The sequence below is a fragment of the Cervus canadensis genome, chromosome 15 (genome assembly GCF_019320065.1).
Source record: "Cervus canadensis isolate Bull #8, Minnesota chromosome 15, ASM1932006v1, whole genome shotgun sequence".
In the NCBI taxonomy this organism is placed as follows: Eukaryota; Metazoa; Chordata; class Mammalia; order Artiodactyla; family Cervidae; genus Cervus; species Cervus canadensis.
Window position 1 is genome coordinate 39,257,978 of NC_057400.1, and position 23,297 is coordinate 39,281,274.

The 23,297-nt window shown below is 42.8% G+C and overlaps 1 protein-coding gene across 9 annotated transcripts in view; it reads left to right on the forward strand.

The window, feature by feature from the left end:
• Window positions 1-23,297, forward strand: part of TANC1 (tetratricopeptide repeat, ankyrin repeat and coiled-coil containing 1) — a 241,797-nt gene that overhangs the window by 9,965 nt on the left and 208,535 nt on the right. Inside the window, exon 2 of one of the 9 annotated variants that reach the window (XM_043487575.1) lies at window positions 19,810-19,837. The exons of the other annotated variants lie outside the window; for them this stretch is intronic. The gene's annotated coding sequence lies outside the window, so the exon portion shown is untranslated. The remainder of the gene's footprint in view (window positions 1-19,809; window positions 19,838-23,297) is intronic. 9 annotated transcript variants of the gene reach the window in all.

A 23,297-nucleotide genomic window follows, 5' to 3' on the forward strand; every position in this document is an offset into this window, starting at 1 on the left:
ACCAAACTACAGATATTAGTTCACAGCTTGCTATAAAACTTGTAGCTGTGGAGTAAGTAGAGTTTGTGGTAAAGTGAATTTATCTTGGGATTTAGTTGTTCAGATACCCATAGAATCCATTTGTAAGAATGGAACCACTTCTGGTGCATAAAGATGGGGGTCTTTGAGGTGAGTTACTGGGAATCCTTAAGTACCATCAATGGTCGAAGAGGTTTGACTTGGGGTTATATTTTGTTTCGTGTTTTGTTTCTGGAAGCCAGTAACTTATTTTGAGGAGTCATTGCAGAGGATTTGGGGAGGGAGCCTTCAAAATATCTCTAGGTGGTTTTGAAAGTGAAAACTCGGTGTGGTTTGCAACTTAAGAATTTGAAATCTGTTCTATTGAAGATTTCCAAGAAAGTGGATGTGAATAACTAAACTTTTGCAGTGGCTATTTTCATATTACAGAGCATGACATAAATTAAAATATGTTAACTTAAAAAGTAAGTTACCAGAGAAGGAAATGGTGACCCACACCAGTATTCTTGCCTGAGAAATCCCATGGGCAGAGGAGCCTGGTGGGCTACAGTCCATGGGGTTGCAAAGAGTCGGACATGACTGAGTGACTAAACCACCACCACCATGATGATAACTTACAGACTCAAAAGACAGAAGAAGTGCTGGTTCCTACATTGTGAATAGATGCAGTTGTGAGTATTTGATGATTCAGGGTTCTTGAAGCACGCGTGTGACTTAAGAAAACCTTGCCTCAGAGTGGTTTATCTCCATAAGGCAGCACTTCCCATGGTGGGTTCCACAGAAACTGATTCTCAGGAAGTTAATAGATATTTTGCAGGGAAACAAGGTTTATGTTTAAGTGGAAAAATCAGGGTTAATCAAAGTAAAACAGGTATTTAACTGCAGAACTTTTGACCATCCTTATTTCTAATATTCATTCTCAATCTCCTTGAAGGGAAACAGAGGATTTAATATTTCCCAAATGCATTAAATTGTAGAAACATTTGCTAAGCATCTTTTAACCAGCAGACAATGTTGGATTGGTTAATTTGCTTAAATTATTTTAAAGCAAATCCCAGACATTATATAATTCACCTGACAAACTTGAGTATGCATTTCTAACTAAGGACTTAAGGACAAAAATCACCACCTCTTTATCACTTTAAAGAAAATTAACTAATTTCTTACTGTTATCTAATTGTTCCCCAAATGTTATCTGTCACCATTTCTCATTTTGAGAATCAGGATTCGGTCAAGGTTTACATACTGCACTGTGGACTGTTGCTTTTGTCCCTGTCGCTTTTTTAAATATAGAAAAAGACTATCTTGCCACCTCCTCCCTCCCTCTTCTGACCTTCAGAAGAGAGCTTGTAGGATGTACATATCTGGATTTGTTTCCTTGTGGTGGTGGTTACCTTGTTCTTCTGTCCCCTTTATATCCTCTAAACTAGAAGTTTTCCTTTAATCTCAAGGCAAGTTTAGATTCAGGTTAAATATTTTTTGCAAGACTATGTCCTAGACTATGCTTATGATTTGAGAATAGGCAATTTAATTTAGAATTCTTAAGTTACTTTTAAAAATACAGTATGACTTACAGTTTGTTTGGAAATTTATGAGTATATCAAGGGAGGGATGCAAGTGTGACTTACTCCACTTGTGGTTGAAAACATGGTGGTGGTATTCTGAGTAGCTGGCTTAGTTAAATTGGTATAAGTTTTTTGTGTATCTTAAGATTATAAACCGTGTGACTCCTGGGTAAAGTGGCTTGAGTGTTAAATGTTGCTGGTGGTGGAATTTTATTCAGAATGACAAGTTATCTGAGTTATAATGGTAAAACATGGTTCTATAAAGATTTATTTCTAAACACATTAATTTGGAAATATGCATTAATTCTACCTACACTCAATAAATTTTAACAGTATTTTTCTGATAAATGCTTATGCTAATTTGAAGTACAACCATAAATCTACATACTCCCTCAGGGTGATAATTTTATATGTGCATTGTCTTAGAAATTCAGACATGTAAATAAAAATTCATATTATAACTGACTTTGCTAACTTAATTTTATATTTAAGTTTTTTCCCTTGATATCTTTCCAAGTACTTCTTTTATGTCTGGGAAAAATTAAAGGAGCTTGGTGTGTATTAATGAAGACTAGTATGGTATATATAAAGTAGCTTTGATGGATGGATGAAAGCTATTGTTGGCAAATCCCAGCATAGTCTTAGGTTTAACCCCTTAGTGGGCAGCAATACTATTCCATATGTTACAGTTTGCCTTTTGTGAATAATAAGGTGCCTTGGATAGAGTAGTGCTTTGTAACTAAACAACACAGCTTTTTTCTCTTCCTTAAAAAAAAAAAAAAAAATACTAATCTGTAGGAGGATGAGGCATTCCTGGTGGCTCAGTGGTAAAGAATCTGCCTACAGTGCAGGAGACGTGGGTTTGATCCCTGAGTGGGGAAGATGCCCTGGAGTAGGAAATGACAATCCACTCCAGTTTCTTGCCTGGAAAATCCCACAGACAGAGGAGCCCGGCGGGCTACAGTCCATGGGGTTGCAGAAGAGTCAGACATGACTTAGCAACTGAAGAACAACAACAAATATATAGGAGATAGTGAAAAAAGCATGATCTTTGAAGCTAGATGAACCATAGGTGGTTTACTGGATTGCTGTCTCTTTGTAAAATGGGATAGTAATTCCTGTATCGTAGGATTCATGCCAAGACTAAAGGTAGGAACCTATACAAAATAATTAGCACTGTGCTTGCCTAATAGGTGCCCCAAACAGGTCCTTTTCTCCCTTCTTCTCTTAATCCTATTTTTAAATTAAACTTTCTGGAGCAGTAAATGAATGAAAATTTTCATTTGTTCCAAGCGTTTTAGAAATTGCTAATTTTAAAATACTTGTTATAGGAGTCCAGATAAGAATTTGATTTCTTTTTTAAAAATTTTTATTTTTAATTGGAGGGTAATTCCTTTACCCTATTGCCTTAGTTTCTACCATACATCAACACAGACTAGCCATAGGTATACAAGAACTTGATTTCAAGATAACCTTCATGTGTGGTTTGTCAGTCACTTATATTAAAACAACTAGACAGATGTCTGTATGAAATGTTTTGAACAAATAAATTAGACATTTTTAGATGGTAATATATAAAGGAGAAGGAACAGAGAATAAAACGGATATTCTATTATTGCCATGAGGTTATTGCTAACAAACCGCCTGGTTTTAATGAAATTCAGTATGTTAAAAAGTCCATTTATTTACTAAATCTGTGAGACCGTGAGCTACTTCGAAGACTTTCAGTCGAGTTTTGCTGGAGTGCGGTTTACAATAATTAACTTTATTTTATTTAGATGGTGTAAGTGCCACTCTCCAGTCATAGGTGTGTGTTTATGAACAGGGTTGTTGCCAACCAAGAGTTCAGGCTTCTTGCAGAGGAGACGCATCGGTGCTACTCCAAAGGGCCCCGGATCCTCATCAGTGGGGAGGACTCTCTTTATTGGCTTGTGCCCTGTTAATGACTCACAGAAAGGGAGAATTAATATATCCATGGTGCTAGTGATAAAGAACCCACCTGCCAATGCAGGAGACTTAAGAGAAGCAGGTTTGATCGCTGGGTTGGGAAGATCCCTTGGAAGAGGGCATGGCAACCCACTCCAGTTTTCTTGTCTGGAAAATCCCATGGACAGAGGAGCCTGGTGGGCTACAGTCCATGGGGTTGCAAAGAGTCAGACACGACTGAGTGACTTAGCATGCACGCACACGCACGCATGTTTTGAACAGCAGAAGTCAAAGAACAGTTTGGAGGCTACTTAAGTAGGCATATATGGGTGAAGAAAGACATGTTTTCTTCTACCAGCTGTTTCTAAGTCTTGGGGCATTTGGCTTTGTTAATGGCTTGTGCAAAAAAAGGTCTGAAGAAGATGGAGTCTCCTGCTGCTCCCTGCCCAGGTAGTACCATACCTACTTCCTGAGAATGACCTTGATTCTTTAAGGGTACTTAAGTCCAGCTGCACTGGAGTATTTTTACACTTTTTTTTTTTTTCATACCATGAAGTCACAGTTTGTTTATCCCTTCTTTTCTGAAATGTTCTGCTTAAGCAAGAAGGACTCCTTAGACTGTCCTGCTCTACCTACCAAAGTCAAGCCAGGAGGACTCAAAGGACATGATTTCCCCCTCCCGTCACGGAAAGAGTGAAGAGACACCATTGCTAGGGGGCTAGTGATTGAGTTCTAAGCTGATGGGATTTATAGACATTTGACCCTGTCAGGGCTTCTTTTTTTGCTTTCTTCATTAAGAGCAGTCTTAGCTGGTTCAACTGAATGTAATATCCTTAAAGAGTTTTAGAAGTAAAAAGTTACCATGAAGGTGCTAACTGTTTGACAAATTAGAATCTGTTTCCACTTGTCAAAGGGTGGTGGAAGTCTTGCATTAATTTCCCCAAGAGTATTTATTGAGGGCTGTCATTGTGCCCTTCTGAGTTTGAGGCCCAGCTCTGAGTCAGTCTGAGGAGATAAGTGCTTGCAGAGTCCAACTGTGTGCAGCAGGAGAGAAGAGGAGGAAGGAAGGAAGGAGGAGGAGGCGGCAGGAGAGGTGGGGCTGGTAGCTGGCATGGGGGTGGGGCTTCAGAGAGGAGATGGAAGATACCTAGCACTTGGCCAGGTGCGAGAGAGGGTGAGGGGCTTTCTCTGAGCAAGCCCAGCAGAGGCTGGGAGGCATGAAAATACAAGTCGTGTTTGGGGTGCTGTTACTAGAACAGATGGTGCCTGGCATTTGGGTGCAGTGGCAGGCAGGGGAGAGCCAGATTGCAGAAGGCCTTGCTTGCCAGGCTAAGAAGCGTGGACTTGATCCTGTAAAGCAAGTGATAGTTGTCAAAGGTTTTAAAGCAGGGAGATGATGTAATCAGAGCCGCATGTTGGAGGAAAGCTTTGGCGGCTGTGATGTGGAGGGGAGGCTGGCGTGGGGACAGATGGATGGCAGGGTTCGCTGCGATGAGGCTTTTGAAGTAGGTCAGGTGAGAGCTGATGTTTGAGGCCCGAGTTAGTGGGAGGAAGAGAATGAAAGTCAGTTGAACATCTTTTATCGTGGATTTAGCTAAGAGTCAGACATGACAGAGTGACTTCACTTTCACCTTTCACTTTCATGCATTGGAGAAGGAAATGGCAACCCACTCCAGTGTTCTTGCCTGGAGAATCCCAGGGCTGGGGGAGCCTGGTGGGCTGCCGTCTATGGGGTCGCACAAGAGTCGGACACAACTGAAGTGACTTAGCAGTAGCAGCTCTTGTTAAGTTCACAGAAACTTTGCAGAGTGCTGTTGTCCTTATCCTCGTTTTGCAGAGAAGGAAACGGGCTCAGCCAAGCTTCGAATGCAACTTGCCAGTCCTGTGTCACCAGGCTTTTATTTTTATTTATTTATGTAATTGTCTATTTACTTTTGGCTGTGCTGGGTCTTCGATGATGCTCTGGCTTTTCTCTAGTTGTGGCAAGAGAGGGTTACTCTCTAGTTGCAGCGGATGGGCTTCTCATTGCAGTGGCTTCCCATTGCAGAGCACATGTTCTAGGGTGTGTGGGTTCAGTAGTTTGAGGCAAATAGGCTAAGTAGTTGCAGCTCCTGGGTTCTAGAGTGCAAGCTCAGTAGTTGTGGCACTTGGGCTTAGTTGCTCCAGGGCATGTGGGATCTTCCTGCATCAGAGATCAAACCCGCATCTCCTGCGTTGGCTGTCAGATTCCTTACCACTGAGCCACCTGGAGGGATGAAAACACCAAAGGGTGTGTATGGGAAGGTGAGTTTTGCAGTGGATTAGATGCTGCTTCCAGAAAAGAAAAGGGCTACATGGCAGCAGATTGAAGGCAGAGAGCAAGGCTGCTTCCAGGCTGGGCGGCGAGCGAGGGATGGTGAGTGTTATCAGGAACCGAAAACTCTCAGGACAGGAATGGCATTTTGAGGCCTCTCTGGGATACCCAGCTGGGAATGCTCAGTGGGCAGGAGGAAATGGGGTTTCTCAAGCGGCATCCCAGCTTCCCTGTAGAAACTCCTTCACGTCCTCTGGATGGGCTTGGAGTAGAACTCCCATAGGAGATGGATAACAGCCCTGGCTCCTGTAGCCTCTAGTTCCAGAGCAGAACTGTGGTGCATGCAGGAACCACCTGGGCTCTGCCTGCACATTTCCAGGCCTGCCTGAGGTGGTGCTTCACTTGGTCTTGAGTGGGGTTTGGCAGCTATGTTTGTATCAAAATCTTGGGGTGAGTGAGGAAGGGTGCAACCAGAGCCTACTTTTGAGGATGTTTGACTCTGAATGGCCTAAACTGTCCTTTCACTCTACTTTTGTCATGGAGCTTTTGAGAGCTCCTTGAACAACATGGCTTTGATCTCTTGTGAAAAGGAACACTGAGGAAAATTGCTTGCTTTTTTTTAAGGAACTTACTATGTACATTCCTATTTAGTTCTGCCAAGGATGCTTTTTAGTTATTTGGATTCATACACAAAAGTAGCAAGCCCTCAAAATTAGATTTGGGTTTTTTTTTTGCCTTTTAAACAGACCTTTGGCAAGAAGTTTCTAGTGAAATTAGATTCTGAGTATTTTTCTTGTTTATGAAGAAGAGGTTGGAGGAGGGAACCTGGGATGTGGAGAGTGAGGAATAATATCATAGGGTTCTTGGTTTGCCTGGGAGTGGCCTAGGTTGTCACAGATGAAAAAGTCGCCCAGTGGGGATCTGATGTATAGCTTGGTGACAGTCATTAATGATGGTGTATTACAGATTTGATCATTAATGATGGTGTATTATAGATTTGATCATTAATGATGGTGTATTATAGATTTGAAAGTTGTTGAGAAAGTTGGTCTTAAAATGTTATGGCCACACAGAGACACAAGTGTTAACATTGTAAGGGATGGAGGTATGAACTAACCTTAAAGTGGAAGTTGTTTTGCACTATGTATCTGTGTGCAAACCATCATGTCACATGCCTTAAACTTGCACATATGTCAACAACATGTCAATAAATCCCGGGAAAAAAGACACCAAAAAGGACTCAACTCTTTGAAGTCTAGGTTTTAAACCTCAGTCGGCCTACTGGTTATTATACCATTTGCTTTGTTATTAGTCTTCAACCCAGTCTAGATTCCTCTCCCCTTCCTCTCTGTCAGTTGGGTCTTTTTTTTTTTTTTCCTATTGAGATAGAATTGACATGTAACATTATATTCGTTTCAGGCTTGCAATGTAATGATCCAGCATTTGTAGATACTGTGAAATGACCACCACAGTAAGTCTCCTTAACATCCATCACCACACATGGCTACAATTTTTTTCCCTTGAAATGAGAACTTTTAAGCTCTATTCTTTTGGTAACTTTCAAGTATACAATACAGTATCATTGGGACTTCCCTGTTGATCCAGTGGTGATGACTCTGTGCTTCTCATTTAGGGGACGTGGGTTTGATCCCTGGTTGGGGAACTAAGATCCCACATGCCTCAAGGCATGACCAAACCAAACCAAAACCAAAAAATAAGCCCCCACCCAGCTGGTAAAGAATCCGCCTGCAATGCGGGAGACCTGGCTTTAATCCCTGGGTTGGGAAGATTCCCCTGGAGAAGGGAAAGGCTACCCACTCCAGTATTTTGGCCTGGAGAATTCCATGGACTGTATAGCGACTTTTACCAAACAGTACAGCATCATTTAGTCACCATGATGTACATGACATACCCAGGAACTACTTATTTCATAACTAGCAGTTTTACCTTTTGACCACCTTCACCCACTTCACCCTCCACCCCTGCCACCCACCCCAGCCATGCCTTTTGTCAGTACAGGAGACTTTGAAGCCAAACAGACTGGGTTCAGGTCACAGCTCAGCCCCGCCACATCCTTGTGACCCTGGGAGATTTACCCAGCCTTCTTGAGCTGGTTTTGTGACTTTGGAATGCTGGTACTTTTGAAGGGTGTTTTGGGAGTTGAGTGACGTCACACCTGATCATGGCAGGGAGCGTGGGGCCTGGAGCTGTGCTTAATTCTGCCCTCCTCCAGGGCCTCCTCGCCCCACTGGGCGGGTGTTCAGGGCTGACCGCCCACTGCCTTTCTTCACAGTCCTTATTCCACTTTTTTTCCTCCAGAGTTGGGAGGCTTTCTTGTCTCCATGGCCGGTAATAGGGGAGAAAGGGTTTTTGGGTTTTGTTTTCAGCCTATGTATCTTTTCTGTTGGTGTCCCCTTACTCGTGGGCTAAGTTTTGCTTCTTTGTCTCCTCTAGTGAACAGGTTTGGGTTCTTTGAGTGCACTGATTGGTTCCTATTTCTTCTGTGTGGGAGGGAGGCGCTGCCTCCTCTGGTTTTCCCACCTTTGCTAAATGCCATTTACTACTTCCTGTGTTAATTATGGGGCTTCCCAGCTGCCTTCCCTTGTCTCCATCCTGGTGCAGGGAACGGGTGGAGTCTGCTTGCCCTCTGGCTCGTTTATTCAGTCACTGGAGAGAGGCCAGTGAACCCTCTCTTGGTGCCAGCTCTGTGCTAAGTGCTTCTTAAATTACCTACTCGCATTCTCTTTAAGCCCCTAAAAGGAAGTAGGTATTCTTCCTCAGCCCAGTTTGTAGATGAGTTGGTGGGTGTCTGTGTCCAGCCCTGGGTCTCAGAGAAGGTCCACAGACCTGGGAACCAACTTCTGCAGTGCTGCCCTTCTCTCCCACCTCTCGCCCGTGATGGGCGTAGCTATCTACCAGAGCAGAACCAGTGAAATTTAAAATCCTTTAGGAGTGCTGGTGCAGATGTCAGTTTCAGTGAGTGGCCTGGGTACTGTAGAAGGTGCAGAGTTGGGGGGCTGGGGAGGGAAACTTGGGATGTAACCAGCTGTGCTCACAGGGGGAGCAAGGAGTTAGTGGGGTTGCAAAGAGTTGGACACGACTGAGCAACTAACACACACACACACACACACACACACACAACCCACCCCCTCACCCCCACCCCCACGTGCTTACCTCTGCTTGTTCTCATTTTGAATGGCTCCTGAAAGACTCTGCCTTCCAGTGTGCTAATTAAGTGCATATTTATGGATGCTATAGACAAGGTTTACTTCTCATAACCTTTTTGTTCTTTGCCATTTAAGTCCTACATTGCAGATTGCTTTTGGCTGACTTTGTTTGGGGAGGAGGACTACGGTGCCCTTAGGTTATCCACAGTGTTAATGAACATGTCTTACATTTCAGGACCCTTTGTTTCACCTCCTCACTTAACTCCCAGCATCCAAATATGTAGAAGAAGAGCATAATGGAGAGATCAAAGATTTTGGAGTAAAGTAGACTTGGTTTCAAATTTCAGCTCCTCTTTATGCCCTTGGACAGGTTTCTTAACATCAAGGCCCTCAGCTTCTTCATCTGTAAAATGGGAATCATTGTACCCGGGGAGAAATAGTTTGTCCAGCACCTCAGAGGTGTTTAGAAGTTTCCTTATTCATTTCAAGCTTGATTCAATGGATATTAAATATAGTTAGTGTGCTAGACTTTGTACTGAATTTCAGCAGTTACAAAGATTATTTAGAGGTGGTTTCTGTCCTGGGGAGCTTAAATTCTGGTGGTCAGGGCTGACGCATACACATTCATGGTGAGGAGGTGCCAAGACCCAAACTGTGGCAGGAACCACGAACAAAGCATTTCCTGTGCCCTCAGGGCTGGGAGATCTTTCCTTCCTGAAGGAGGTTATTTCCAAACCCCCTGTTAAAGCACTGCATGAGAATTAACCAAGGAAAGGAAGGTAGGATGGGTGGCTGCCCTATTAGCCGCACAAGCTATGGATGGACGGTCAATCTGGGAGAATTGTGTGCAGCCTGGCTTTGGCTGGAAGCTGGAAGTACTGGGAAAGGAACCCCGAATCCTGGTATCTATGAAGGTGTTGTGGGCCTGGAATGCTGGCTGAAGAGCTTAGAAGATGTAATATTTTCTAGGATGGAGGATCAAAATGTAAGGGAAAAGACATGTAGTAAAAGTAGTGCTTAATAGTTTTGTCAGGCATTTTCTTAGTGCAGAGTCTGATTAAATAAATTCTGGTGCGTCCATACAAGGGAGTGATCTGCAGATGTTAAGAGAACGAGGTAGGTTTATTTGTGCTCTTAAGAAAAAACTTCCAAGAATATCTTTAAATGAAAAAAAATATTCATAGGGTATCTTTGGGAGTCTGTATACAAGAGACTACACAACAATTGCCTTTGCCAGGGGGCTGGGATAGATGACAGTCTTCCATTTTACTGCAAACCCTTTTGTGCTGTTTGACCATTTTTCCACATGCATGCATTTCTTTTTCAAAAAGGAAATACTGTAAAGAAATGACTAATGTTGTACATTATCAGGTGAGCCGGAAACCAAGTGATGGAATATAAAAATAACTTGTGTTAGCACACTGTAACGCCATTATGCGGAATGCTAGATTATTTCATCCTCTGACAATAATACCATTCATGGGGGGTTTTAGAGTTTCCCACTTTCACATACATTATTTCAGTCAGAATTAATCACTTCCATCTGTGCTCTCATAGCAATTAAAATATTTTAAGAATTATAAATGTTAAATGATGCTCTGTAAAGTTTGGGAAAGGGGAGAAAAGAATGATATTACGTGTTTAATGCAACATCCGTGAATTTATCCCCTTGCTTTCTTTGCATATGGCTTTGTAAAAAATGTAATTGTGACTAAAATATACATTTACTTAGAGGCTTTTCTGTTCAATGTGATTTCATGCGTTTCCCCAGGTGTTGCGTCTGTGTTCTTGTCTTTTTGGATGGCTGCTATTTTGTGAAACCCAGCGACCCCTTCACCAGGGGCCCCCTGAATCACTTGCACTCCTGTGCACTCTCTTAGCTGTGCTGGTTGTCTGGATTGATGTTCACCCCTTCCTGGACCTTTGGAACTGGGATGGATGGCCTGTGTGTCACTGAAGCACAAGGCACAGAGAAAGGGCTATTGTTGAAGGAATAGAGGTTCCTTTGGGGCTTTGCAGCAACATTTTGAGATGGAAATGGTACATACGGGGAGTTTACAGCCAAGGAAAGAGGCTAAGGGTAAGCAGTCACACAGTAGCTGCCCATAAGTGGCTGAACTCAACCTTGAATTCTGTTCTCCTAACCCCAGCCCAGCAGTCTTTCTAACTGTTCATGAAATCAGAATTTTCAGTAGGCTTTGCTGGGGAAAGAGCTGGTTGGGTTCCATTGAGAGTGAGTGAGCAGGTTTTTGACCTTCCTGAGAAATTGCCTACTGTGTGTTCTGGTGATGAGTGAACTGGGTTCAACCCCCCAGTAGCATCTTTGACACAATTGTGTGGCCTTAGGTAAGTCACTTAACATACTTGGGCAGTAGTTTCCCATCAGTTAGAGTGGTGTATGTGGGACCTACCTCCACAAGGCTGTCCTAATACACGTTAGGCATATGGCACATGGTAGGAGCTCACTATATGCTAATATAACTTTTTTCCCTGATGGTTTGATGAGAAAGAATGATACCAGTGTTGGTAAGGGTGATGGTGAAACTGAGTACTCAGGCAGTGTTGAGAGAATGAATGGGGACAACCCTTCTGGACGGTAACCTGTCAGCGTGCTAATTTAAAGCATGACAGCTCTTTGACCCAGAAATTCCAGCTCTAGAAATTTATAGTAAGGAAATAATTATACAAACACATAAAATCATTTTTATTGCAGCATTGCTTAATAGCCAAAAAGTGGGAAAATCAAATGTTTACCTCAAAAGGAGCTTGATGAAAAACTTGGTCGCCCACACGATGGAATAACGAGCCCTTTTGTACTCGGTGGGGGAGAGCTAAGTGGAGTGGTGTGGAGAGATGTCTTCAGTCTACTGTTGAAAAGCAGGCTACAGAAGAGTGTGATGTATGCTGTAATCACATTTCTGCTGTTTTCCCCTTCAGAGTTTGTATTAGGTAACTTTGAAACATTTAAGGGTCTGCCGTGTAGAGGTTCCAAGCTAAGGTTTGGCAGTGACACTCCAGACGTCTACAGCATGTATTTGACAGTATCACTCCAAAGCACCTAAAGAGTTATTAAGAAATTAAGTCACTGTAATAGAGAAAGCTCTTTAGATGGTTTGGGCAAAGTAACTCTCGTATTCCTGATATACTTGGTTTTAACTTTCTAGGGGCATTTCTGTCTCAGGACCATGGAGCTTAAACTATCAGTGGGTCCTAACCTTTTATATTTCATGGTTTATAGATCACAGAATAGAATTTTGGTTTTGCAGTTAATGGTAGAAAGAGAACCTCTCTTTGTGGGGAGGGGAGAGTGAGTGGAAGGGGAGGAGAAGGACACAGAGAGGAAGAGAGTAGTATATTTTAGAATACAAACTTGGTTAGTCTTCACTGAGAATGAAAAAGGTCAGTCTTGATGATCCTGTCTCAATCTGAGAAGTATTCATATTATGAAAAGGTTGAGTTTTTAATATTTTAGACTTGCAATCATTTTTTAAAAAAACTTGTTATAATATTTGTAATGTTATAGTTTGTAATATTTTGCAAAATCCTAAGTGTTTATTGCATTGGGGCTTGAAAATATGCTGTAGATTTTTAAATTGAATTCTTGGCACCATATATGAATTATAAAATAACCATCCTGAGAAAAAACTGATTAGATACCTCTTTTTTTTTTTTTTTTAAACCAGTGATACTAAAGGTATGTTTAAGTTTGTTGAAACACATGATATCACTCCAAGTGAAAGATAACAGGCTTAAAACTGGATGGAGCTGAGTGTGAACTAAAGTTTTGCCATTTCCAAACTGAGTGGTCATTTACAAGACTAATCCTTGTCTTGCTGGTTGGGAAGACTAAGAGATAACTTGTGTAAAACATCTGCTGCCTTGTCGAGTTAAATGTTAACAGACACTTGTCCCTCCTGAGCTCTTAGAGTTGAGAAGTCTCTAGGGGTGTTGCCCCTGTGTTTGTAGAAGGCTGTCCTGTAGCTGTTTGTATTCACACCTGTGTGTGATCTGGCCCCCGGGGTAGCTGGCTGGTGCGCTTGGAAAAGTTGCGACAAGCTGAAAGTTGGTCATTGTTGCCATTGACCTTTTCAGTGTAATGGATGGTTACCATGTGTTTGCTTGTGTTCTACTTTAACAAGCACTTTTTATAGGGGTGGGCTTCCCTGGTGGCTCAGATGATAAAGAATCTGTCTGCAAATGTGGGAGACCCAGGTTCAAGCCCTGGGTTGGGAAGATCCCCTGGAGAAGGGAATGGCTACCCACTCCAGTGTTCTTGCTTGGACAATTACATGGACAGAGGAGCCTAGCGAGTTCAGTTCATGGGGTTGCAAAAAGTTGTATGTGACTGAGCAACTCACAGTTTTATAGGGATAAAGTATAAATTCCAATGTAAAAATGTTAATCTTTGAAAACCAGAGCTAGTCCGGCTATCAGCCAGTTGAGTGTTATCCAATCTGCTACAGGCTGACCAGATCCTAGTAGGTAATCCTGCCCCAGTCCCTGCAATCCCTTTGTCAAGAGGGCAGGACACTTTAAACTGAAGCTCTCCCTGTGGTCTCATTGCTTAAAATCTTCCTTGGGTTTTTATGGAATGGGACGAAAAAACTTCCAGGTGGATGGAAAGACTACTTACTGCCTGTCTTCATTCATGCTGCCTCCTTCCGTTGAGATCTCTCCTGTCCTGTAAGGCTCTGTCCAAGCCCCGCATCTCTCAGATGCTTCCCAGACAGCGCTCCATTCTGCTCCTGTATTTCCTTCTGTAGTGGATGTATTATCCCCGGCACCACATCCTCACCTTTTAAAGTTAGTCTCAGGTTACAGCTGACCTGAGGGCACTTCCCAGCCGTGCTTTTTGCTTGCTTTTCTTTGGTCCTTACCTAGATGTGGAGCTCCAGTCCGTAACCTGTGATTCTGTTTCTTCCCCTTTCCCTGGTCCAACACCTTTTGAGATCTTGAAAGAAGACACAGCAAACAGTCTTCTGTCTTTTAGTTTTAATTAAAATAGAAGACAGGAGCTTTAAAGAATAACTTCTTGGGGTGTTTCCTTCCTTCATTGTTTTCTTTCACAGGTGTACATATATATGATATATATATGTTAAGTGATATGCGGTACTTTTTGTATAGTTTGCTTCTTTTACATACACACATAAGGTGCATATTGTCTCATATTAATGTGTTTTACAAATGATTTCTAATGGCTCCATGTAATTCAAATTCCAGCTTGTTGGTATAATTTTTAAACTGTCTACTTATTATTAAAATTTAAATAACCCTGCAGTGAACATTCTCCTTCAGTAGTTTTATTGAAAGATCTCCAGCAATTAAACTGTTATAATCAACTTAACATAGTAGTTAAAAATTTTAACTTGTATAATCTGTTCATTTTATTAGTATCTAGGTGATCACTCTGGTTCAGAACTATTCTAGGTGTTCTGAGGTACACTCAGAAATAAGTAGTAAAGTCCTAAGGATAAAATGAAACCAGGTGATCACTCTGGTTCAGAACTATTCTAGGTGTTCTGAGGTACACTCAGAAATAAGTAGTAAAGTCCTAAGGATAAATAGAAAGTGATTTCAAGTATTTAAATAGACTGTTTAGATAAAATAGGTACTAAATAACTTAGGCAGACCACTTATTTTCATCAGTGGATGATGGACTAAAAAAGTTGCTTGTATATGTACAATAGAATCATATTCAGCTTAAAGAAGGACATTTGTTTTACTTGCGGGAACATAGTTGAACCCGGAGGGCATTATGTTAGGTGAAATAAGCCAGACAGAGAAAGGCAAACACTGCATGGTGTCATTTATATGTGGAATCATTAAAAAAAAAACAACAACAAACCTTGAGTTGGTAGAAACAGTAGAAAAGCGGTTGCTGGGAGATGAGGGAAATAGAGTTTTGTAGAGGAGTACAAACTTTGAGTTATAAGATGAATATTCAAGTCTGAGGATCCAGTATATAACATGGGGATTATAGTTGATAACACTGTATAATTGAAATCGCTAAGAAAGTAGAACTTACATGTATTCTCAAGGGGTGAGTGGGGGAGGCAAAGATGTGGTAATTAATTTGGGGGGGGGAAGATTCTTTCACAAAGTAGGTGCACATCAAAACATCACCTTGTGCACTTTAGCTTATAATTGTATTTGTCGATTATGCCCCAGTAAAACTGGAAAAGAAAAAGAACTTTATGTAAGAAATGTATACAAATTAAAAAAACTAGTGTGTATGTGGGTGTGTATTCCCGGGTGAATGCAGACTTTGACATAGGAATCTCTGTATCACAGTTGTTTCGCATAACCTCACTGAAAGGGTTGAGGACAAAAAGGCGTGAGACCAAGTAACTTTGGAAAATGGTGTTTTGCTTAGACACTGTAAGGCTAAATACAAAAGGAACTGTACATTAACAATGTTCTCTAGTTGGTAAGGTGGTTTCTCATGGGAGTACAGGTTAACAATTCTGAAACATGTATTCAGAGGTCCAACAAATAAATGGATGGTGGATGGTGGGAGACAGCTTTCCCACTGTTGGAGAGAGAATTTAAAGTTAAGCAAGGGCAGAAGACTGCAGTGAATCACGTGGTACTGGATTAGAATTGGAGACATCCTTATGTTTAGCTTAACACAGATAGGTGAGTGTGCATATCTAGGGTGGTGTACATATATGTATTTGAGAGAGCTTGGAAGCAATAACACCCTAGTAGCAACAGCATCTCCAGGTCTTGGTTTCTAAACATCGTTCTTCAATAAAAGTAATCCGGGCTTTTGGAGAAATGGATAATTACAGGTCTAGAGCATCTTGTATTACCAGAAAATAAGGAAATGCTCAAAAAATGAGGAAGGGGGATTGCCAAAGGGCATAGGGGCCAACCTCAATGAGCTCCTAATAGCCAAAGCCAGAACACTTTGAGCAAAAAAAATAGAGTGGTACTGCTTTATAGCCCAGATGAAAATAAATGTATATAAGCTTATGTAGGGAAAAGAGATGTCCTTCTTGTAGAGGAATTCCAAATGGTTTATGTAGATACTTACCCCTTCAGGAATGGGAGACTTAATTTCCCCCAGCTCTTGAGTGTGGACTGAATTTGGTGACTTGCTTCTAAAAAAAGAGATTATAGAAAGTGTGGAAAGGTAAATTTACAGTAGAGAAAACCCATAAACACTGACCTTAACCAGATAATCAAGGTTGGCATCACCAGTGGTCATGCTGTGAGCATGTACTCTTAATATGATGTGATGAGGACACCTTACCTCCGTGGTTCCCCCTTCAGAACCAATCATCCCAGATTAACTGTGAGAAAAACGTCAGATGAATCCCAACTGAGAGTTGTAATACACGTACCTGCCCAGTAGTCTTCAGAATTGTCAAGGTCATGAGAGACAGAGATAGAGAAAGGGTGACAGACCAGAGGCGTCTAGGGAGATAAGACGGGTAATTTGCAAAGTGGGATCCTGGATATGGATCCTGAAATGGAAAGAGAACGCTAGTGGGAGCTGATGAAACCCAAATATAGTCTGGAATTTAGTAAAGTTTTCTAAAAGGTACTGAAAGCATTTCCCCTGAACGTTTAATTCAGAAAATACTCAAATGCAAAGAGAAGCTGAAAGAAATGTATAGTGAACGTACCCAACATGTAGATTCTACAATTAGGAATTTGTGGTCTTTGCTCTATTACATACCTAAGTGTCAGTCCTTTTTGTTCTTAAAAATATTTCAAAGTAAATTGTAAAGATCAGTATGTGAAACCCCCTCTCCCTCAACAACAATGAAAAAAAAAAACAAAACAATGAAACAAAACCAAAACTGTTTAAAGTGTAATTTCTTCCAAGGTTATGGCCCAGTGCCTGCCGGCACTCACAGGTGATATTATGTCTGTGGTTGTGCCCTGTGGAGAATGAGACTGATGGAAAGTTGGGAGGATGTAGGTTATGTAGTATTCACTTTAAGAGGTGATCAGGGATGTGGGTGATTAGGGGACCATGCTTGACTGAAGTAGATCTGTGCTGGTGGGCCCTGGGGTGTTGGGGGGTGGTGGTCTGTGAACATCCAGGAAATAGCAGCTGGTTTCCTGCCATGAGTTTCCAGTACTTCAAATGGCATTAACCAGTGTGGGCAGCTTTTGGGATGGATGGAAGGGATGGCGGGTCTGGATTGGGACAGTGGAATGTGTGATGTCTGAGCATTTATTTCTGTGGGGGGAGCCCAAGGCTGCCCTCCTCATGCCATTCTCCCTCCCCGATGGTCCCTGGGAAAATAAAGAGTGGGGAAGAGCGAGGTTTTAGTTCTGGCTGGGGGTGGGAGGATTGATCAGCTCATCAATCAGGAGAGTGTGTAATTATGCGGAAAGGACAGAAATCACTCCCTGAAGACCACGGACTTGGGGATGTGCCCAGAAAAGGACCTTACAGCTGCTAACAGTAGCCCTATTCAGCTCGGGTGCATAATGATTTTAAAAGTAATCAGGAACCGAGGCCAGAGCTGGGGACAAACACAAATATCTTGTTGACAGAGCAAACATCTAGATTTTGTTGGGTAGGAAGTTGCGGAGGAAGCTCAGAGTGATGTAATGGTGTACGCCAAGCTTTCCTCCTCAAACAGATGGGCCCCGGAGGAACCATCTGCAGCGTCCCCGGGGCCTTCAAAATCACTCCCTATAAATTAAATCGTCATAAGTGTTGAGAAATTAGTGTGGAAGCCCTACCTGAAGTGAAGCTAGACAAAAGAAGGAAATTTCCGCTGGAGTTCCTGCTTCCTTTTCCTCCCTTGCGCGGTATGTAATGGAGCCCCGAGGCTTATTATTTCAGGCAACACTCTTATTTAGTACTTGGGTCTCATTTGCCTCCCCCAAATAGCCGCAGAGAATAAACTTTAGAGAATAAACTTCCCTTTCTCTTCTTAAGCTTGGACAACTGCACTTATTCCTACCTAAGCCAGCGTCAACTGGATACGTTTCATAAACTGTCTTGCTATTTTGGGTTTTCTGTTTTGGTTGAGAAGGAAGTAGTGTTTTGTTTCTGGTCTTTCTTTCATCAAAGGAATATTTGTTCTGGGCAGGCAGGGGGAGGGCGCGCTTCTCAGTTTAGACCGGAGAAAGAAAATATATGGCATCATATGTAAGTGACTGATTACAGATCTTAATTGGTGATGTTTCTAATAAAACGTTCAGTAAAACACTTAAGAGCAAAAGCAGGATTTGTTGCCCATATCCTTTGGTTTCTTCAGCAGTTATTGCAACCCCTGTATGCCAGGTACTCAGGGTTTGCAGTGGACCATGTAGCCTCTGTCTCAGGGAGAGACACAGAAATGGCAAAGTGAAGTTTGTTGAGGTGTGCGTGTGGAATATTAAGGGCTTTCCTAGTGGCTCAGTGGTAAAGAGCTCACCTGCCAATACAGGAGACAGAGGGTTCCTTGGGTTGGAAAGATCCCCTGAAGAAGGAAATGGCAACCCACTCCAGTACTCTTACTTGGGAAATCCCAAGGACAGAGGAGCCTGATGGGCTACAGTCCATAGGGATGAAAAAAGTCAGATGTAACTTAGCGACTGAGCTTGCACACAGGTCAAGGTGGGGTTGAGTGTTGGGGACAGGAGCTGACCTGCAGAAGGTAAACAGTGTGCTGTAGAGTGGGAACAGAGTGGGTAAGTGTGAGGTGGGTGGAATGCAGGAGTGTGTGTGTAGGAGGGGCCAGTGGAAATAGGAGTGAAGGGGAAAGGCCGGGGGAGGTATGTGTGGATACGTTCGTGAATGGAGAACTGGGGCAGGAATTTGAGGTGTTAGCGTAGCTAGCCTGCTGGCTTCGGGTTTCTGGGTGAAGTGGGAGGAAAGCTAGAAGTGGGGTCAAGGAGAATGGTGGTAAAAGTTTGAGACAGTCATGAGAGGACTGGGAGAGGCTTTTCTTCGGGGGGGTCTAAGGCATGGGGCTTAGGGATGGACTTTTTTAGGACACTGGGGGCCTTTTGGGGTGGAGCTATTCAAGTGGAGTGGCATGTCTTCGTGGGGACTCTTAGCTCAGGGCATCGGTGTGGGGAAGCTGAGTGGTGGTGTGGATTCCCATGGGTGCAGCCAGAGAAGAGAGATGCAGATCATCCAGGGTGCTGGTGAAGGGGGTGGGTCAAAGGATCACCCTCAGTGAAGAAAGGGGCACACCCAGGGACATTGGAGAGCACGTCCTCTGGGGGTGAGGGGGAGGTAGGTAAGAGCTGGAGGAGCAGAAGGCTATGGTCACCAGCAAGAGCAAGGAATTGTGCCCTCTGACTCTAAAGGTGTGGTCCTGGGAATGGCATGGACTAGAGTCCAGAGCCAAGGATCGGAGGCCCAAGTGCAGTGATCATGCCAGGCAGTTCTGTCACTTCCTAATGCTGTGTGCTGGGCACTGCTCGAAGTGCCGTGAACTAATTAAACAACCTCATGATGAGGGGTTGTTATTCCCATGTATAGATGAGCAACTAAAAGCCCACAGAGGTTAAGCAGTGGCTCAAGGTCACACAGTTAATAAATAGAAAAATGAAGTTCAAAAAGTGTGGACTATCAGAGGAGTTGGAAGAAGAGGAGTGCAGGGGGACTTCCTGGAGGAGGTGATTTTTGAGCTACATCCCAAGGGAGTAGCTTGGTGAGGTGGAGGTGGTGAGGTGGAGGTTGGGTGGCGGGGACAGGGTTTATGTGGAAGGTAAGCTGTGTGGTGTTCGGAGGGGAACAAAGTGGGTAAATGTGAGGTAGGTGAATCCAATCCAGGTTGTAAAAGCACCTCCCCCCCAACACGTCTGCTCCCGTTCATTCCTTTGGGAACTGACTGCTGAAGAGAAGATTGTGAACTAAGCCCCTTCTCTCCCTTTCTAGGTGAAGGAGGAGAAGTTACCAAAAATAGGTAGGTGACAGCTGAGAATTGGAGTGGAGAGTGCTGTAACTGTGAGTGCCGAGTCTCAAAGGAAGGTGGATGTTTTACACGGGGTTGGGAGAGAAGGGCTCAGCCAGCACCTCCCTGTGGAAAGAGCTTGTGCAAGGTGGGGAGCAGGGAATGGGAGTGAGTGTCTAATGGATACAGAGTTTTAGCTTGGGAAGCAGAGAAGGTTCTAGAGATGGATGGTGGTGAAGGCTGCATAGCAGCATGAATGTATTTGGTGTCACTGAAGTGTACACTTGAAAGTAGCTGAAATAGTAAATTTTATGTTGTGTATATTTTACCACCATAAAAAAGATTAAAAGATTGTGGAGGGAGAAAATGATCATCTCTACCATTTATGATTTTCCAGGTACAAAATGGGCTTTTATTTCATATTCGAAAGTATATGGGTATTTTGCCAAACGCTTTATGTGTAGTGAATTGTTTAATCCTCACTTTCAGAAATAGGTAAACCCTGCTGTACTGATGACAAGTCTTGGGTTTGAAGAGGTTAAGCATCTTGCCATCCAGAAAATGGCAGAGGCTGGGCCCTGCCAAATCGCCTGACTCTATAACCCTTGCCAGTAACCCCAGGGGAATTTACCAAGGGAGAGAAGGTCATAGAGACTGGGTGAAGAGGGAGAACGAAGGGGTTATAGGAAACTCAATAGGGAAAAAGCTGGGTGAGGAAAGGAGGGTGGTGGGGAATGGGAAAGAGGACCACAGGGATGAGAGGTCAGATGGAAGGATGCAAAGACTTGCGTGTCCATGTCTAGATCAGGCATGAGCTGTGATGGAACTGATGGGGAGTCCAGGTAGCACTGACGTGGTCTGAGAAGGAGGTTGAGGACCACAGAGAGGCATAAGGGCCCAGTGTCGGGGGAGGAGCCTGCCATCTACAGTATTGTAGGCAGGAGATTCTTCCCAGATTGAGACCTGCTGTGGGAGGGGCTGGAGATATGGGCAGTATAGATTGTGGCTCAGCCTGTACCTCTGTTTTTGTTCTCTCCCTCCCTCCTTTTTTCCCCTCCCTCCCTTCCTCCCTGTTGCCTGTTGAGTCTAAGTTCTGCAAACTGATGTTGAATTTTGGTGCATGAATCTGGGGAGGAGTGGGTGGCTGGGTGAGGAGGATTGCCTGTGTTTCTGATGCTGACAGAGCAAATACCAAATGTGAGGTCAAATCATAGCCAACTACCTGACTTTGTAGCTGACCAGGAGACTGCAAATGTGCTGCAGATTTTTTCTTTTTAATAGAATGGGCTGAAATATATATATTGATAGACTGTATGTGACTTCTCAGGAAGTCTTTTGGGGTTGTAACCTAAACCCCCTAAGGCGTATCCTGCTTTCAGTGGTGGCCAATGACATTTGTGACACCAGATGGAGATGGGGGGCCTGCTTCAGATATTTGGATTTAGTGAGGTGTTTGTGAAGTGATCTAAGCTGTTTATAAGGGAAGTGCTCTCCGGAGAGTTCCTGTTATCATTTTACTTCACGTATTTACTTTGGATTGAGCAGAATTCTTTGATTCTCCTGCTGGTGGTTTTTGATTCTGTGCTGAAAGACAGGCTGCTTTCTGTGTATGGTGACCGTGGTGAGCATGGCCCGTGATTATATAATAATTCTGAACAAATAAAGAGATGTTCTCATGGCAGGCCTTGTAAGGGCAGCCGGGAAGCCGGCATCATTAGGGATTAAATTTCTCTGTAGTTAAAATTTGCAGCTTGTCAGAGGTGCAGCAGCACGTCAGCTGTAACCTCCAGGTGTAAATAGACCTTCGTCAGCATCATTGCAAAGTCCTAGGAGGAGCCAAATTGCAGTGGGATGCTATCCATCAAAAGTTGTTTGCAGAATCTTGTTCCTGGCAGCAGTCTGTTATATCCCCAGTAGCCGGTGGTATCTGTAGCACTTTACAATAGTTCTTTCCCAGGAAATGGAGAGTTTATATGCTTGGTGGTGCCAGATTCTGATGAATCATTTTACTGTCCCCTTTTCTGCCCTTTTTCTCTTGCTAAGAAGCATTTGGGCCTAGGTAAAATAAGGCAAATAGGATTTTATTTTAACGTGAAAATAGGACTAAGATAATGGTTACTAAGGTGACCCTTAATTTTGAGAGCTAATGATGGCTAACATGATATACAGTTATCTTCTGTGCCAGGAGCCATCTAAGTATTACCTAATAAGCTCCTTGAGAACACAATCTTGTCTTTTGTTCACAGATGTATCCCCTAGCCCAGAACAGTGTCTGGCACAGAGTAGGCGCTGCAGTGAATGAACCTAACGCAGAAAAAGGTTCTACATCACAGAGTAATTGTTGCCTGCTCAAGGCCACACCACTAATAACTGGGGTTCCTTGACAATAGGTCAATGAAGAAAGTGAAAGGCACAGAGAATAATGATTGGTCTTCAGAACTGTTTCACTGAAAATATTACTAACTAGAGGTGTCTTGAGTTTTCTAGAAGATAATTTCTCCATCTATTATAATATAGTAATTTTTGTAATTTTATTAAAAATATATACAACATAATTTTGTAATTATAATAATGTTATAAGGATTAAGGGCTTCCCTTGTGGCTCAGCTGGTAAAGAATCTGCCTGCAATGTGGGGGACCTGGGTTCGATCCCTGGGTTGGAAAGATCCCCTGGAGAAGGGAAAGGGTACCCACTCCAGTATTCTGGCTTGGAGAATTCCTTGGACTGTATAGTCCATGGGGTTGCAAAGAGTTGGACACGACTGAGCAACTTTCACTCACTATGAGGATTAAATGAGAAAGAACTTAGAACAGTGCCTATACTTTATAAAGCACCATCTAGGTGAAAATTTGCATTGAGTGTTATTTATCTTTTAAAGGATGTTTGCTCATTTACTTGGTTTTAATTTTTTAAATTAATTTATTTTTAAATTGAAGGCTAATTGCTTTACAGAATTGTTTGTTTCTGCAAAATATCAACATAAATCAGCCATAGATGTACATGTGTCGCCTCCCTCTTGAACGTCCGTCCCACTTCTCTCCCCATCCCACCCCTCTAGGTTGTTACAAAGCCCCAGTTTGAGTTCTCTGACTCATAGAGCAAATTCCTATTGGTTATCTATTTTATATGTGGTAATATAAGTTTCCATGTTACTCTCTCCATATATCTCAGCCTGTCCTTCCTTCCCCCACTTCGTGTCCATAAGTCTGTTCTCTACATCTGTGTCTCCATTGCTACCCTGCAAATAATTTCATCAATACCATCTTTCTAGATTTCATATACATAAGTTAGTATACGATATTTGTTTTTCTCCTCCTGATTTACTTCGCTCTGTATAATAGGCTATAGGTTCATCCACCCCATTAGAACCGACTCAAATGTGTTCCTTTCTATGGCTGAGTAATAGGGCGTTGTGTATATGTACCACAACTTCTTTATCCATTCATCTGTTGATGGACATCTAGGTTGCTC